At 36.7% G+C, this 14,823-nt stretch overlaps 1 pseudogene; it reads right to left on the reverse strand.

Moving 5' to 3' along the window:
* Positions 1-4,693: 4,693 nt before the first annotated feature.
* Positions 4,694-7,686, reverse strand: LOC112643477 (fructose-bisphosphate aldolase A-like; annotated as a pseudogene).
* Positions 7,687-14,823: the final 7,137 nt, after the last annotated feature.

Below are 14,823 nucleotides of genomic sequence, written 5' to 3' on the forward strand. Positions count from 1 at the left end.
CTTACCTGTCTCTACTCTAAAGGCTACATCAGCTTTAAAAATGCTTGATTTCCCAGCCCTCCTTTTAATATTTGTTTATTTGTGACATAGTTCTAACCAATAAGATATAAAAGAATTTGCCTTTCTCCCTTTCTCTTGCCTGAAAGGTGAAATGTAGCCTAGAATATAGTAGTACATCATGACTACGAGGCCACATGTAAGTGCAAAAAGGAAACACATCAAGGATTGTGAAGCAGAAGGGCAGAGAAAAATGGAACTGTAACAGCATGGTTGAGTTCTCCGATCTTTATTCCAGGGTACCTTGTATGAGGAAAAGAAATTTTTATTTCCTTTAGAAACTGTTAATTGTATCTCTTTGCTATTTGCAGGCAAAAATAATCCTATACACTTCCTCTCCCTTCCTTTCCACATTCAATCCTCAAAATCTGTCATTTCACTGACTTTCAAAGTCAGTATTGCTCTTAATCTGCATGGTGATCTGCATGGCTTTAGTTCAGTCTATAACCATCATTTGTTTAATTTCTTACAGAGCTTCCTGATGTCCCCATAGGTAATCTCATACACTCCTCAATCCACACTCATGTCACCGACATTCTCGATTATTTTCAGTAGAAAGCTTACGACTCTTAAGATGACATTTAGACCATTAAAATTGCCCCTGCCTGTCTCCAGCTTCATACTCATCAAAGTGCTCCTCTACCCTCTATCCTCACATACTTTACTGCTTTTATACATGCTACTTGCTCAGCCTGAAATACTCTAGTCATCATTCTCCTGTGCCTCATCTTTATTTACTGTTTGAATTAAATCCTATAATTTTCAAGTCAGAGAAGTCTTCCTTGATGCTGCACTTTGATAGGTACCATTACTACATGTTCTATCAGCAGCTCAGGTTTAATGTTAGTTACTACTACCATTATTACTATATTATATGTTTGCTGTCTATATTTTATCATCTAGTTCTTTGGATAAATAATCATTAATTTCTATTTATTCCCATACATATAATGCAATGGCTAGCATAAAGCATATCCTTCATCACTGTGAAAAAATTGATTGACTAGAAGAGTAAACGAACCTAACCTAAATTGATTGTAAATAGATATATCATCAATTAATTATATCAATAATCTACATTTACGTTCTTCTTATTAACATCCTGAAGCAATTAGCATCTCTTCTATTTTGTTAGTAATACATCCTTATGTAAAATGTGGAGCCCAAGTGTCACTTTTTTTCTGTGTGTCACACAAAGAACTCAGGTGCAAAAAAGAAGCAAGCGTGGCTTACAAATTCTGACAGATTAAAAGATTATAAAGCACTTCAAATTTTACTTTTGCATATTTTCTGCTATATAAATAACTTTTTAAATCCTAAAGAATACTTAAAATGCTTTCTTAATGTGTTATAGAAACATTTATTGATTGTTGCAAATGTTACTTGTTGAGAGTTGCATTTTTAATACAGTGTTATTCTTTTAATAGCACTAATATAGTTTCTTTTATTTTGGCAATGTTCTTAAGTTTGATTTTCTTTTCATTGACAAAGTTTTAGCTAGACTTACCAAGACATAAAAAAGATTAAAATAAAATTAGAAATGAAAGAGGAGACATTATAAATGATACCACAGAAATACAAAGGGTCATAAGGAATTACCATGAAAAATATGCACCAACAAATTAGATAGCCTAGAAGAAATGGCTAAATTCCTGGAAGCATGATGATGCTTCTACCATTATCTTCTATGAGATACCAAGACTGAACCACGAAGAAATAGAAAATCTGAATAGACTAATTACTAGTAAGGAAATGGAATCAGTAATCAAATATCAAATACCTACCAACAAATAAAAGGTCAGAACCAGACAGCTTCACTGGTGAATTCCACCAAACATTTTAAAGACTAAATGCCAATCTTTTTCAACCTTTTCCAAAATACTAAAGAACAGGGAAGACTCAAATCTCATTTGAGACCAAGACCAAATTAGGACACTATACAAAAATAAAATTATAGACCAGTATCTCTGATGAATACAATATAGATGTAAAAGTTCTCAAGAAAATACTAGCAAACTGAATTCAATTAAATTCACCTGCATTCAATTAAAATGATCTTAAGCCATGAAAAAGTGTGACTTGGACACCTGGGTGGCTCAGCGGTTGAACGTCTGCCTTGGGCTCAGGGCGTGATCCTGGGGTCCTGGGATCGAGTCCCACATCAGGCTCCCTGCGAGGAGCCTGCTTCTCCCTCTGCCTGTGTCTCTGCCTCTCTTTCTCTGTGTCTCTCATGAATAAATAAATAAACCTTAAAAAAAAAGAAAAGTGTGATTTGTCCCTGGAACTAAAGAGTGATTCAATACACACAAATCAATGTGTATATACATATAAATGGATGTGTATGTTTATATGTGTATAAACATATAAATCAATGTGAATATATATATATTAAATGAATGAAAGAAAAATCTTAATAGGTGTAGAAAAAGCATTTAACAAAATTCAACATCCTTTCATGATAAAACCTCACCATAAATTGGGTATAGCAGGAATACACCTCCACATAATAAATGCCTATGCGACAAACCCACAGCTATCATACTTAATGATGAAAAACTGAAAGCTTTTCCTCAAAGACTAAAAACAAGAGAAGCATGCTCACTCTCACCACTGCTATTCACTGGAAGTCCTAGAACCACAAGGGTGGTTCCACCTGGAAGCACAAGGGAAGAAAAAGACATAAATGTCTTACAAATTGGAAAGGAATAAGTAAAATTATCTCTGTTGGAGATGACATCATCTCATATAGAACCCTAACTACTCTGCAAAAAAAAAATTTGAAAACTAATCAATAAATTCAGTGAATGGCAGGATACAGAATCAACATACAAAAGTCAATTGTGTTTCTATACACTTATAGTGAACTATCTGAAAATAAAATAAGCATACCATTTACAATAGAATCAAAAATGATAAAATATTTAGGAATAAATTTACCTAAAGAAGTAAAAGACCTGTACATTGAAAATTCTAAGACATTTATAAAGGAAATTCAAGAAGACACAAATAAGTAGAAAGATAACCTTCAGGTCTGCTCATGGAGCAGCAGACTTAATATTGTTAAAATGTTCATTTTATCCAAAGCAACCTACAGATTTAATCCAATCCCTATAAAAACTCCAATGAAACCAAATTAAGAATGCAGAAAAAACCCCACACATATCTAGTAAACTATACTTGACAAGGTACCTAAGAATACTCAATGGGAAAAGGATATTCTCTTTAATAAATTCTGCTAGAAAAACTGCATGTTTACATTAAAAAAAAAATGGACCCCTATCTTGCACCACTAATAAAATAGCTTAAAATGGATTAAAGGCTTAAATGTAAAACTTGAAATCTTAGAAGAAAACATGGTGGAAAGCTCTTTGGCATTGGTCTGGGCACCTCATACCTCTTAGAATGGCTATTACCAAAAAGATAAGAGATAACATGTGGAGAAAAGGAAACTTTTGCACACTGCAGTAGAAAAGCAAATTGTATTTAGCCGCTAAAGAAAATAGTGTGGAAGTCCCTTTAAAAAACTGTAAGTATAACTACCATGTAATCCAGCAATCCCACTTCTGGTCATATCTCTGAAGGAAATGAAACAGGATCTTGAAGATATCCTCACTCCCATGATTACCGGCAGGATTATTCACAATAGCCAAGACATGGGAACAACCTAAAAATGTCAGTATGGAATCTAAAGAAGTTGAACTCATAGAAACTGAGTATATTGGTGGTTAATGGAGGTTTGGGGTTGGGGAAAATGAAAAGATATTGGTCAAAGGGTACATACTTTTAGTAATAAAATGAGTAAGTTCTGGGTATCCTAAGTACAGCATGGCAACTCTAGTCAACTATGGTTATCAGTACTCTACTGTATATTTGGAATTTGCTAAGACACGTTAAATGTTTTTACCAAAAAAAAAAAAAAAAAGGATAACTATGTTAGCAATATATTAACTAGCCTTACCATGGTGATCATTTGCCAATATAAATGTACATCAAATCACGTTTTATACATTAAATTTACAAAATGTTATTTGTCAAGTATATCGCAATAAAGCTGGAAAAAGTGTACAATCTAATGCAAAATATTAGATTAACATGTTGGTCTGTAAAAACTAGTAATGGCATACATTTTCACTTAAAAGGTTAAGAAACTGTGAGGATATTAGTACCTAGGTTTTCCTTCGTTGTTTTTTGAAATATTTAAATGGTTCTTTCACTAATGGTCCTACTAAATGTTTTCTAGACACTGGCTACTAGAACTGTGGTCCATCGACTAACAGCAGGAACATCATCTGGAAGCTTGTTAGAAATGCAGAAAGAACTATTCCCACCTCAGTCAACTAAACTGGAAATTATATATTAATAACAGATGACCTATATGTACATTAAAGTGTGAAAAGCAATGACCTTGATAACTGGAAGTTTGAGACTTAAAAAGCGAGAGTAATCTTGGTAACTCAATCCTTTATTTAGTGGTTTATTAGGGTTCTCTCAGGACTCGGGTAGTGGGCCAGTGGCAACAGTTCACTCTGGGTGTCAGCAATTTTTTAGACCTTAGACCATCAGCAACAACAAAACTTCAGGTGTAAAATTTAGTGATTAATCACTTACATACTATTCACAACTAGTGCCCATCTTAATACATTTATTTATTTATTTATTTATTTATTTATTTATTTATTTATTTATTATTTTTATTTTATTTTCCCCCCCTTAAATAGTTGTTTATTGGCAGTGGGCTGGAAAGAGCAACGGAGTTAGCATATACAGACACCACCACACACCAATGTCACGTGGGAGGCCAAAGTGATGGGAAAGGGCAGCCTGGAGTCCCAGGTGAGGCCCTCTCTTCAAGAATGAGTGTGGGAGGGGGCGGGGGCTGGAGTGTTGAGGGGGCAGCCTTGGTAGGCAGGGTTAGAGATGAAGAGGGACTCGCTGGCTGCAGCCTCGGCCTGACCACTGGGGTGTACTTTCCTTGACAGGTGAGGCTGGTGGCCAGGGCTCGCTTGATCTACCCCTCCTGGGCAGCCTGCAGGTTCTCCTCGTTTCCACCCCGGGCCTTCAGGGCAGAAGCCTGTAGGGCTCGGCCGTAGGAGAAGGTCAGGGCCCAGGGCTTCAGCGGGGGGCACTTGCTGGTGGCATTGGGGTTGATGGATGCCTCCTCCTCCCTCTGGCCCTGGTAGGAAGGTGATCCCAGTAACAGCGGGGGGCACTGTGCGCGCAGTGCTGTGACAGTTGCCATGGCAATCTCATGAGAACATTTATGGGTGCAGGCGTGGCCTGGGGTTACCACGTTGGGCTTCAGCAAAGTGCCTTCCAGGTAGATGTGGTGGTCACTCGGGGCCTTGTAGACGCGGCCAGCACCTTCTCGGTTCCGCACTGACAGCACCTCAAGTCGTGGTCCCCATCGGGGAGGATCTCAGGCTCCACAAGGGACACGATGCCATTCTGCCGGCAGGTGCTGGCTGACGGGCCAGAAGGTTGGCATCTTCCAGGATGGCAAGCGCTGAGGGGGTGCGTTCCCCAATTTCCAGCACACAGCGCCACGTGGCAGTGAGCCCCGTCCTTCCTGCGCTGGGCACAGCGCTCAGACAGCCCCCAGCCCTTGGGGGGGTTCCGCCTCCTGCTCCTGCCAGGGGTCCCACACCCTGTCCACCTTGATGCCTGCACCACCACCCTTGGGTTTGATGACTTGGGGGAAGGGACGCCCATCGTGGGTCTCCTGGTGCAGTGTCTCGTGGAGGAGGAGGCCCCCCCGAGGGGGGGGTCGACGCGGTGGGGTCAGCAGGTTCGCCCCACGTCCTCCGTGCCCACGGACTGCAGCCGCCTGGCGACGCTCCCGGCGGACTCCTCTGCAGCCAGGATGCCCCTGCCCGGGGCCACGACGCGGTGAGCCTTGTCAGAAAGCTCCTCTCCTGCTCCGGGGTCAGCGCTGGGTATTGGAAGGGCGTTATTCGGCTCCCAGGGGGCGGTGCAGGGGGCAGGGCCCCTCCTCTATTTAACCCACCCCCTGCCCAGCTCCCCTCCAGTAACCATCAGTTTATTCCCTATAGTTGAGTGTTTCTTGCTTTACCTCTCTTCCCACCTCCATGTTCATTTGTTTTGTTTCATGAATTCCACAGGAGTGAAATCATATGGCATTTGTCTTTCTCTAATTCACTTATTTTGCTTAGCATAATACTCTCTAGCTCTCTCCATGTCATTGCAAATGGCAAGATTTCATTCGTTTTTATGGCTAAGTAATATTCCATTATATATACACGCCATATTTTTTTTTTAATCCATTCATCAGTTGATAAATGTTTGGGCTCTTTTCATATTTTGGCTGTTGTTGATAATGCTATCAGCATCAAAGTGCATGCATCCTTTCAAGTTGGTACCCTTTGGGTAAATACCTTGTAGTGCAATTGCTGGATTATAGAGTAGTTCTATTTTTAACTTTTCAAAGAATCACCATATTGTTTTTTCCAGAGTAGCTGCACTGGTTTGCATTCTCATCAACAGTGTAAGAGGGTTCCCCTTTATCCACATCCTTGCCAACACCTGTTGTTTCCTGTGTTGTTAATTTTAGCCATTTAGATTGGTGTGAGGTGATATTTCATTGTAGTTTTGATGTGTATTTCCCTGATGATGAGTGATACTGAGAATCTTTTCATGTGTCAGTTTCTTTTAGACATCTGTATGTCTTCTTTGGAAAAATGTCTATTTGAAAAAAAAAAAGGAAAAATGTCTATTTGTATCTTCTGCCCATTTTTTAACTGGGTTATTTGTTTTTTGGGTGTTGAGTTTTATGAGTTTTTGATATGTTTTGGATAATACAAAAGACCTCAAATTGGTAAAGCAATCTTGAAAAAGAGAAGCAAAGGTGGGGTGATTACAATTCTAGACTTCAAATTATATTACAAAGCTGTGGTAATCAAGATAGTGTGGTACTGGCACAAAAACAGACACATAGATCAATGGAACAGATTAGATAACCCAGAAATGGACCTACAACTATATGGTCTATTAATCTTTAATAAACTAAGAAAGGATATCCAATGGAAAAAAGACACTCTCTTCAACAAATAATGTTGGGAAAACTGGACAGCAACATGTAAAAGAATGAAACTGGACCACTTTCTTAAATCATACACAAAAAATAAATTCAAAATAGATGAAATATCTAAATGAGAGACAGGAAGTCATCAGAATCCTGAAGGAAAAAAAAAAAACAGGCAGTGACCTCTTTGACATTAGCTGTAGCAACGTCTTACTACATATGTCTCTTGAGGCAAGGGAAGCAAAAGCAAAAATAAATTATTGGGACCTCATCAAGATAAAAAGCTTCTGCACAGTGAAGGAAACAATCAATAAAAACTAAAAGGCAAACTACAGAATAGAAGATATTTGCAAATGAGATATCTTTTTTTTTGAGATATCTTTTGTGATACTATTTTCACTATATTTAAAATATGATATTCAGTGGGATAGAAAATGGTCATTTTGGTACAGAAGATCTTCAAAGAATGATCCAATATCATATAGAGAATGGTCAGCAATCCTGGAAAATTCAAGGCATATTTCTAGATCTCCTGACTTATCTAAGTGTCCGTAAATCTGGTTCCATAAAATGTCAATTTCTAGATCCATCATAGGGAACCTAGTAGTGGTGAACAGGAAGTTAGAGCGGTCCCTGTACATATGTTACTTTTAACCTAGTCCTAACATCAATCCCAATGTACCCAGGTGTCCATGTGAACATGGAAGAGGCAAGGAGTGATTCTGTTGCACCAAGCCTCCATGATTAAGCTTCTCTCTCTCTCTCTCTCTCTTTTTAAGGATGGAAACAGCTGTTTTGAAACATTTAAACCACATCCACTCTTGACAAACAAAATAGAATTCTGAGACATCTTTTTTTATGCCAAGTAAAAAGACCTTTTGAAATTGGAAAAGACATTAGTTTTATTCATTTTTTTAGTAGTCATACAATTTTAGACACTCACATTTTCCTTGTAAATCAAGTCAAGGGAATTCATTGCTTGTGGAGTAAAACAAATAGCACTTTCAAGAACAAGAAGGAAGCAGCCAGTGTGAATGCTTTTCAACTCAGTATGATCAATGTTCTCCAGCTCTGGCTGCAAGGAGAAGGTGCTGTGTTTTAGAGAAAAGCCCCCTCAAGTGAGTTCTACTTGACTCCCAGGGGAAGTTATCACCAACAATAGACCAGTACTTTCACTGCAGCCTCTGCCATTTCTCTCTCCTGAGTGAAGTCTCTCAATCATGGTGCTGCATTGTGCCATGATATACATTTAAGATAGAGTTACATATGTGGGCTATTCATCTTTGCTTTCAGCACTGTATCCATTTTAGAGGATGTATGTGTTTCATTTGTTTTATCACAAGGAAGCTCTGTCAGCCTCCCTTTATCTCAACCAGCGTTTTAAAACAAACAAATAAAAATCTCAACTACACAGTGCTAACAATAGGAGGGTGAATAAAATGGTATTGCCAAGTAGTAACCTATCTCTTTAGTTGTTCCAACAAAGCCAATTAAAAAAGCACTAAGACAATCTATTATTAATGACCAATTTTTGTTGTAGTAATCAATTGAGAATATTGTCTAAGATGTGAAGAAATATATTAATGATCATTCCTTATAATTATTATAGGTCTGCACCTGAAGAAGCATCCAACAGGGGACACTTCAAAAGGAAGGTAACTTTGTGTCATAGAATATTTGTTGAGGGCTAATAGGGTTTGTTTTCCTGGAAAGATCACTGAAAGGCTAACTATTCTGTGAAACTGACCAAGTGACTTGCAGTTATGTCCACTCTGAATAATTATATAACTCAAAAAATAATTTTAAACAAATGACGGATCACCAGAATCTGGTTACAACCAACTGAGAAAAGGATATAGGACTAAATGATAATTATATATAATTGCTGAGAATGGCAACTGGATTAACTAACAAATGTGTTGCTATAAATATTTACTTTAAAAACAGTAATGTGTGGCCTTTTCATGAGCTAAAAAATATTGTAACCCAAGGCTGTATTCATAAACTCTTCTGACAACTCTTTTATGCCAGAAGTAGAATTAGGAACCACCTGGTGGTTCCTGGAGATGCACAAAGTATAACATCACTGTATTTGTTGAACTATGAGGCACCTGGCAAAGGAGGTTTGAGCTGCAAATTTTTCCCTTCTGGAGTTTATAATCTAGTGAAGTAAATAAGACAAATGTAACAAATCAAATGTAACAACAACAACAACAAAAACCCAACCACAATGATTGGATATGACTGTATCAGTCTTAAACTGCAAATTATAAATGCCATAGCATTTATAGCTGTAAAGGTTTTTATTTTGTTTTGTTTTTAATTAAAAACCAACAAAGCTCCAGTCATACATACAGATTTGAAAAGCACTGCTTTGGGTCCCTGAATGTTTGTACTTAAAGGGCTTTGGAATCATAAATATTTTTGAGGAAGGAATATTCTAAGGAAGATCAACAAGAACCAAAGGGTAGCATATGGCCTAACAATCTTCCCCCTTGTCTCCTTTCTCTGAATTAGTGTTTATCACTACTTCTGGTATGATATCTGGTTAATATGAGGGAAAGTACAACTTACCCTCTTTCAGCTCTTCCAGTGATCTTTATTAATATTTCACTTCCTCTGAAATTCCCACTGAGACAGTCTTGAGTAAAACTGGGTTCTCATAGCTCATGATAAAATGAACACATCTGGTCTTGTAGGAAAGAATTCCTGGACCTCACAGCTGAGTACTTACCTCTCCAAGGAGAATCGCCACATATGGGTGGAAAAATCCGGGAGAGCAAATACTGGAATATCTGCAAAAGCTGGATAAACATGAAGGAGCACTATAATGCCAGCAGATGAAGGCAGTGGAGCCCTCCATATAAATTGTGTATGGTATGATGTCTGTTCACTGTCTATCACGCATGTTTATTCAACATTCCCTGAACAAATATTATTGAGGGTCTACTTTGTGCCAGACTCTATTCTAGACTTTGGAGATAAGCAGTGCAACAAAAAGCCAATGTCCCTGCCTCATGGAGCTTATATTCTATTTGTAAAGGCAAATAATAATTTAAAAAATAAAAAAAAATATGCTCCATACCAGATGATAATAAGTTTCAGGAAAAGGAGTGTGATCTAAGCATGAGTGTGATCTAGTATATAAGGTCTTCAGAGAAGTTTTTCTGACAAAGTGACATGTAAACATATCTGAATGAGTGATAAAAAGAAAAAATGCAAACAAATGGAAAAAGGCACTCCAGGCAGTGAAAAAAGACAGTATGATGACCATAAATGGAGTGAATTCATTTGAAGAAGAGCAAGAAGACCAAGGTAGCTGGGTTGAGTGAGCTGAGGAAAGAGAGGTAAGAAATGAGATCAGAAAGACACAATGTAGTGGCCAAAGGCATATCATGTACATTTTAAAACAATTTTCTTGGCTCAGGTTCTGTTGAAATAATCTGCTACATATATACTCCACACTGACAGATAAATGAGTATATCCCTCTGCCTTCCTGGAGTTCACAGTATTGAAAGAGAGACAAATAAGAACATAATTGCAATGCACTGTGATTCACTTTTTTCTTTTCTTTTCTTTTCTTTCTTTCTTTCTTTCTTTCTTTCTTTCTTTCTTTCTTTCTTTTCTTTCTTTCTTTCTTCTTTCTTCTTTCTTTCTTTCTTTTTGTAGGCATAAGCTCAGGCTGCTAGGGCAGGCTTAGAAGGATGTGTATAAATTTTCCTGGTACAATCATAAAAGGCTAGTTAAAGCACATAAAACATAAGCTGAGCTTTGAAGAACACATCAGATTTCGTCAAGTGATCAATGTAATGAAAGTATTCCAGGCTGCCTCGATGGTTTACTCAAATGTACAAAATCATAGGAAAGTACTGGAATTTGAACTTGAGTGATTAGTGGAAAAGCAAAAAAGCACTAGAAACAAAGTGTTTGTAAATTATCTTTGAAACTGAGAAGATTATTTAATCTCCCCTTAAAAAGGACTTAATAATCACATGTATCTTATAAAATCATTGTAATTAGTGATCCTAAATATGATATGCCTGGCTTATATTATGTGACAGGAAAGCCTAGTTATTAGTTTCATATAGAAAACTCCAGTATTGACAATAGGTACAGGGTTCATTTTCTTATTTTATTCTCAGACTTTCTTCAGAATCTGAAACAGCATGGGTACTTATGAATATTTGGTATATAAATGAATGAACTGGCATAGTTACAGTTTTCCTTCGATTGCAATAGTGCAGTTAACAGAGGATAAAGAACTGGACCAAGACAATGGTGGTGGACATAAGAAAAAGAAACACAATTTAGAGATATTTAAGAGATAAAAGTGACAGAATTTGTTACTAATTGGATATAAGGGAGGAAGTATCAGGTTGACAATTGAGTGACTGGGCAAATGGTGGTGACCTTCACTAAAATGGGATAACTGGGAGGAAAAGGACCTAGTTTAACTTGTATGGGCGGGGGGGGAAATGAGGTCAAGTTGCCTTTGTAATTTTGAGATATCTACAATCCATACAGGTGAAAAAGCTTAGAGGCGATCAATAATGAAGTTTGTTTCCCAAAAGAGTGTTCAAGCAAGATAGATACATTGGCAGTAATTGAATCTTTTTTTTGCGAATGAAATTTGGTAGAGATATTATTACAGAAGAGGGAAAAGAAAAGAAGTAATTAATATATTCCAGACAGTATTATCATTTAAGGGGAAGCATAGAAAAGAAGATCACTTGTAAGAATCTCCTGACATCACAGAGTTAAGAGAACCATGAGAAACTGGTATCATAATTTACTTTTCTTTGTATTTGTATAAAAACAGTACAAAACATAGTTTGTTATAGCTTAAATATTCTCTCACTGAAGGACTCCCTAATTTAAATCACCTTAATGGCACAAACCCTAAGAGCTCATAATGGTGTGTGAGAAATGATCGATGATTGTAAGACTCACAATTCAAAAGACAAAGTTCTGTTTGGTTTATATGATTTAAATGTTATGAGAACATTATTTCTCATTTTCTTATTGGGCATTCAACTTAATCTTATTTAGTAAGTAATAAGCAGACAATTCAGATAAGTGATTATCATTGATGGAAAGTTTTTCTGGTAGGTATCATTTATATCATCTACTCCTTTTCGATGTTTATTCAGTTAGATTATAATTTAAGGTTTTATTATTATTATTATTATTGCTTTTTCATTATGCTTGAATACACTCTTTGATACTAATCCAGAGAAGGCAGCCACTAACATTTCTTTATAGACATTTGGGAGATCTGTAGCCAAACTGAGATAAATGCCAACTTTCTTGTCATAGCATTCATTCAGTAATTGTGTCTGAACACTTCCTCAGTGGTTTAAAACCTATTCTTTTTTTTCAGAATGCTATATTTTTCTATATTATTTTAGTTGATTATAATTTGGTGTTTCAGTGAATTGGGACTGAAATTCATTATACTGTATTGTTTTGCTGTTAAAGAGTAGCAACTACAGGAATACACGCAGGCATTCCATATTCAGTTGAAAAGTGCAATGCTGGCATGATTATCATAATGTGATCCAGATATCTCTCAACATGATTTTACAAAAGTGTGGTCCGGAAAAGTTCAGGTTTCAGTGAAGGCAAATTTCAGCATCCTGATGCAAAGGTCTCTATTACTGACCTAGCATTTATTGTGACATCAGAGTTTAAGACGTGAGCACAGTATGTTAAAATGTCATGAACTGCTTCTGACTAACTCAAATCAACAATCATATATCAAGTGGACACAGGGCCCTTTGGTTGTTTTCTCCATGAGAAAAGAAAATTTCTCAGTTATAAATTTTCATGTTTCTAGGCAGAACCTATCTTAAGCATGTTAATTAGAAATGAAGATACACTAGCGAAAGAACAGATTTTGACTGGCTAGAAACTGAGAAAAAAAGAAGATTGTGTTGATCTATAATAAAAGCAGAAGATATATAAGAGAAGAATGTGGAAGCAGATAAGCTGGAAGGAAGTTGTGGGTTGTGACTTAAGGGAAAAAATTTGAATCTGAAACTTCATGAACAGGACCTGGAAAATAAAATCATAAACTGAATAGTTAAATATTTCAAAATAGTTTTCACCATCCTGGATATTCTAAACTGAGTGTTACAAAGTTGCTATTAATTATTGTCAGGGAAATAGGACTGGGTTTATTGTACATCCTAAAGGGAAGAAAAGTGTTCAATTTGGTATTATTTTCCCTGAGAAGAATGGGAAATTTAAGCCAACTATAGATATCACTGAACTGATTAATAAAAAAAATGAGATTATACCTCAGAAGCAAATTATGCTCCTCTGGATAAGAGGATAATATAAAGAGGGGAAAATAGAGGAGATTATGCCCAAGACCTGTCTGCGGCAGAGTTGGAGTCACTGAATAATGCAGAAGGGCAGAATTTGTTATACCTATATGAGATTAATAGCTTTTCTAAATTTAATCCAGGAAAGACATTGCCTAATTAAGTTACACATCTTCAATTCCTAGAGAATCATCTGTATCCAGATAGGGTTTATTTTGTTTTCTCATTTGTAACAGGCCTGGGAAAATGCAGAGGCCAGTGAAATCTGAAACTTTAAGAAAAATTTGGCCCTGGGAGCTTCTCTCCTTGAAAGGAGCCATGAGCCTGAAGCTCCAAAGTAAACTTCTATGATGTGTGTGGAATGAGGATGGTGATATAATAGGGTTAAGTGATTTGGAGGGCAGTAAGACTACTGGCAAGATAGGGGAAAGCCAATATTAATGATGTAATTTCATTCCTCTGACAACCAAAATGTAAGTAAATTTCCTAAACAGTACAAAATGCCAAATTGATTTATTCTTTGGAAAGGGATAGGAGACATAGCTCAGCATTGGATCTGATCTGAGTGGTATCCCCTAAATACTATTCTAAAAGTAACTATAAATTGTGGGGGTAAAAAAATCATTTAGATTTTGTTTAAACAACCACAAGAGGACTCCAGTCACTAAACCAAAGCAGGCAGGATTTGGATGAGATAAAATCCGAAGTAGGCAATAGGCTCAGGATGAGGCCCTCCTCTAGTACTATGCAGCTTCACTCTGAGGGGAGCTGCAGTCACAGAAGAGGAGGCACCAGCTACTGAAATTCTAGTAAAAAAAACATGCTGCCTTTCAAGCCAAAGAGCCCAGACAGAGGAGTCTGGATCCAACGTGGGTTCCCAGGGCATTTTACGTTCATGGTTTTGTCTTCTGTGGAAGAGACTATTTCCTACCCAATTTCATGAAGACTTTTCTGTTTCTTCTGGGTTTTGTCTCCTCCCTAAGAAATGTATACTTTCAGATTTTACATCTTTAGAATAATATACACGTGTATATTATTTTATATATATACATATGCACTTATAAATACATTATGTATAAAATATATAAAATATAAAAATATCTAAAACAAATCCAAACTAATGACCATTTTACAAAATTCCTGACCAATATTTTTCAAAATTCTCAAGTCATTACAAACAAGGGAAGTCTGAGAATGTGTGTCATGGGCCAGAAGAGCCTGTGAGGACTAAATGCAATGTGATATCCTGCATGTGATCCTTGAACACAAAAAGAGCGTTGACTAAGTAAAGCCTAAGAAAATCTGAAGAAAAAATGACTTTAGTTAATAATAATGTATCAATATATTTCAAGAGTATATCATACTAAATATATTAATAATAGTATAATTCAGATATAGGG

The sequence above is a fragment of the Canis lupus genome, chromosome 1, assembly GCF_003254725.2.
Source record: "Canis lupus dingo isolate Sandy chromosome 1, ASM325472v2, whole genome shotgun sequence".
NCBI classification, from domain to species: Eukaryota; Metazoa; Chordata; class Mammalia; order Carnivora; family Canidae; genus Canis; species Canis lupus.